The 4499-nt window shown below is 44.1% G+C and overlaps 1 pseudogene; it reads right to left on the reverse strand.

Annotated features, from left to right (window-relative positions):
- Nucleotides 1-1668: 1668 nt before the first annotated feature.
- Nucleotides 1669-2257, reverse strand: LOC136405860 (protein YIPF5 pseudogene; annotated as a pseudogene).
- Between the last annotated feature and the right edge of the window lie 2242 nt (nt 2258-4499).

Here is a 4499-nt window from a genome sequence, read left to right on the forward strand (position 1 = left end):
CATAAACTACCTTAGGATCACTTTTTTTTTTTTTTTTTTTTTGCTTGAAGTGCATTTGACTTGAGAATACAGGCGATTTTTGTTTCCCAATTCCTTGGAAAAATATTTCTGCAATGTCTTGTTATTCTTTACTGTGATTGGGTTGTTTTTAAGAAAGATTATCAGCCCTGTGGTTAGTTTCCCACAGTTGATAAAAATCTATCAAAAACATCATATAATTTTCAAGGAAAGAGAGTTGTTTTTCAAAGGCTGCAGGAACAGAAAAGTAATAGCACTTCCTGTTTGCATAAGCACAAGCACATAAAGCTAATCATACTGCAGGTAAATCCAATATAGTATTCAGAAGTTCTATAGAAGTGAGCAAAAGGTATATGTTTATTTCCACTGCTCCAATAATCAAATATTTTATCTGCATGAGAGTTGCACTGTACAGGGGGTCCTTGGGTTACAACACAGTTCCGTTCCTATGACAGTGACATAACCTGAATTTTGGTGTAAATTGAAACATACCCTAAGTCACTTACCTATCCTAACACAGTTGTAAAATCATAATCTATTGTAGAACATAAAAACACAACTAAGCCACAGAAAAAATAAAAGGACATAAGTATACTGTACTGTAGTAACAGAAAAAATAAGTTTAAAAATATCCCTTAGCTTTATTCCTGTGGTTGGCTTGCACACTGGAAGGGGCATTGCAAGGTGGGAGAGAGTGACCTATTGGGAGGAGGAGGCTGGAGAGGCAGGAGAACTTGCAGAAGGTGCTGGAGACACTGGGTCAGGTGAATCAGGATTGCCTAAGGAACATGCAGGAGACACTGGAGGTGATTCTACCTGTATTACAGGTACTTCGTCTCAAGAAACAGCTGATGTAGAGGCTACAGGACCTGTTGCAGGCCTCTCTACCTTCTTAAAGAATTGTTCCAGGCTAGTCTGGAAGGTTGATGACTTCTTCTCTTCCAAAATCTGCCTATAGCATTGCAAGGCATCCATAACAGCTCTGTAGACCTTACTGAATCTGTCATCACTGGGGTCCTCAGCCTGAAATTTTGCCAACCCATCCTCTACCATAGAAACACCTACTGCCAACCCCTCTGTAGTAAATCTCTTGGGTCCTGGGGTTTCTATCTCTTCCTCTTCAATCAGCTGCTTCTCCAGCTAAATGAAGTCCTCAGCAGACAGCTCCTCTCCATGTGAAGTCAGTAGCTCTGTGACATCCATTGTGATGGCTTTCCTCTTCTTCTAGCACTACTACTTAAAGACTCTGATTTTCATTTAAGAGCCATGATAAGGGCCCAAAAGTTGCCAAACAAAGCAACACAAATGGAATACTTGTGCTTTTAACAGTGCAAAATGGCATAGGTAAGCATGCTGGGGGATGCCAACTCCCTCACTCCTACGCTGCGTTACTGTGTATTCTTCCACTGCGCGCAACAAAACTAGTTCACCCACATAGTTCGTGAGTACAACGCTAATGGCATAAGCCAAAACATTCACATCGCAATTTTTTAAGCTTTTATGGGAGCAAGTGTTGTAAACTCGAAATGTCTATGCCAAGATTATTGTAACCCGAGGACTCCCCATAGTCATTTGCTGATCCAATGTAAGGGTCCAAAGTCTTTTTTGTGTATATGACCCAATGATGTCCACATCCCAGATAAATTCAGTTCAAAAAATTGAAATGAAGGCAAAGACTCCATATAACAAAGCACAAGGATATGCTACTAGAAGTTGTATGGCTAATGCAGAAATAAAAATTTTGGAAGCAGAAGAACTACACCATCCAATAATTCCATCAGTGAGAATGATTGCTACCATTCCTTGCAAAGAAAATATCACTGCAAAGCTGGAAAGTAGGATCATGGGAAGAAGACAATATCCAAGAACACTTGCCACACAACCGAATAAAACACCTGTTATACTCATTAAGCTTAATAAGCAAAACATTCCTAGACATCCAATTGCACCGTTTCCATACACAAAACCAACTGAACTGTGCCAGCCAGGAACTGTGTGGCTCCAAAGGCAAGCCTGAACACCACGGGTCCTGCCAGATCAGTCTCATTCATGAGGCTGCCATCTGCTATTTTAATGGATATAACACTTTGCCAGATGTGTCAAAATTGATATCTGATTCATTTAACGTAGGTGGCTCATCCTTAAAGTCATTTCCATAGAATGGCTGAGGTGTCGTTGGAGTACACACCTGAGTTGGCTGTAAAATCTGCCCAGTGTCTGGCTGGTGTGGTTGCATCATGTCTAGAGGGACCAATCGGCCTTGTTGCAAGTAGTCATAACCAGCATACTGTTTGCCTTAGGGTCCTCCACTTCCTCCATAATCACAGCACTGCTGAGATTGGTCATCAATACTGTAACTTGTCTGATAGAAATCTGTGTTTAAGTTACCTGTCAAGACAGATGGTCAAATGCAGAGGCAGTGGCAGTAGCTCCAGCAGCCCCAGATAATCCTGGAGCTCAGTTTAAGACCCTGGATTGGCCCCTGTTGCTATGTGTCACAGGCCAAAGTAACGTAAGTAAGATGTTGATAGCTAAGAACATTAGGGTCAGGGTATATGGGAACTCTGAACTACCTTCATAACATCTCTAGAAATATAAAACTGTTCTGAAAAATAAAGTCTAGCCTGACCAGGCAGCGGCACAGTGGATAGAGTGTCAGCCTGGGACACTGAGGACCTGGGTTCGAAAACCCGAGATTGCAGGCTTGAGCATGGGCTCATCCGGCTTGAATGTGGGATCATAGACATGAGCCCAGGATGGCTAGCTTCAGCCCAAAGGTTGCTGGCTTGAGTAAGGGGTCACTGGCTCAGCTGGAGTCCCCTGATCAAGGCACATATGAGAAAGCCATCAATGAACAACTAAAGTGACACAACTATGAGTTGATGCTTCTCATCTCTCTCCCTTCCTGTCTGTCTGTCCCTGTCTCTTTCATCTCTCTCCCTCTCTCTCTCTCCCTCTCTCTCTCTCCTTTGCTAAAAAAATAAATAAATAAAGCCTATTTTTAGAAAACCACAATAAACAAAATTTAAAAAACCAAGTAAGCCTCACTAGGCGGTGGCACAGTGGATAGAGCATTGGACTGGGATGCGGAAGGACCCAGGTTCGAGACCCCGAGGTCGCCAGCTTGAGCGTGGGCTCATCTGGCTTGAGCAAAAATAAAGCTCACCAGCTTGGACCCAAGGTCGCTGGCTCGAGCAAGGGGTTACTCGATTTGCTGAAGGCCCATGGTCAAGGCACATATGAGAAAGCAATCAATGAAAAACTAAGGTGTCCCAACAAAAAACTGATGATTGATGCTTCTCATCTCTCTTCGTTCCTGTCTGTCTGTCCCTCTCTCTGACTCTATCTGTCTCTCCCACAAGAAAAAAAACAACAAAAAACCAAGTAACCTGTCTGACCAGGTGGTGGCGCAGTAGATAGAGCGTCGGACTGGGATGTGGAGGACCCAGGTTTGAGACCCCGAGATCGCCAGCTTGAACACAGGCTCATATGGTTTGAGCAAAACTCACCAGCTTGGACCCAAGGTCGCTGGCTTGAGCAAGGGGTTACTCGGTCTGCTGAAGGCCCACGGTCAAGGCACACATAAGAAAGCAACCAATGAACAACTAAAGTGTCGCAACGAAAAACTAATGATGCTTCTCATCTTTCTCCATTCCTGTCTGTCTGTCCCTATCTATCCCTCTCTCTGACTCTCTCTCTGTCTCTGTAAAAAACAAACAAACAAAACCCCCCACAAAACCAAAAACAAGTAACCCAATTTAAAAATGGGTAAATGTGGCCCTGGCCGGTTGGCTCAGTGGTAGAGCGTCGGCCTGGCGTGCAAGGGGTCCCGGGTTCGATTTCCGGCCAGGGCACACAGGAGAAGCGCCCATCTGCTCTTCACCCCTCCCCTTCTCCTTCCTCTCTGTCTCTTTCTTCCCCTCCCGCAGCCGAGGCTCCATTGGAGCAAAGATGGCCCGGGCACTGGGGATGGCTCCTTGGCCTCTGCCCCAGGTGCTAGAGTGGCTCTGGTCGTGACAGAGCGACGCCCCGGAGGGGCAGAGCGTCGCCCCTGGTGGGCGTGCCGGGTGGATCCCGGTCGGGCGCATGCGGGAGTCTGTCTGACTGTCTCTCCCTGTTTCCAGCTTCGGGGAAAAAAATAAATAAATAAATAAAATAAAAAATAAAAATGGGTAAATGTTGGAATAGACATTTAGCCAAAGGAGATAGAGATATACAAATGGTCAATAAGCATATGAAAAGATGTCCAACATTCTTAACTATAGGGAAATGCAAATCAAAATCATAGTGAGGTACCACTTAACACTGATTAGGATGGCCATAAAAAAAAAGATAATAACAGGTGTTGACAAGGATGTGAAGAAATTAAAACTCCCATACATAGCTGGTAGAAATGAAAATTGTGCAGCATCTTTGGGAAATAATTTAGCAGTTCCTCAAAAAGTTAAACAAAAAGCTACCAAATGACCCAAGGATTCCAC

The sequence above is a fragment of the Saccopteryx leptura genome, chromosome 5 (genome assembly GCF_036850995.1).
Source record: "Saccopteryx leptura isolate mSacLep1 chromosome 5, mSacLep1_pri_phased_curated, whole genome shotgun sequence".
Lineage (NCBI taxonomy): Eukaryota > Metazoa > Chordata > Mammalia > Chiroptera > Emballonuridae > Saccopteryx > Saccopteryx leptura.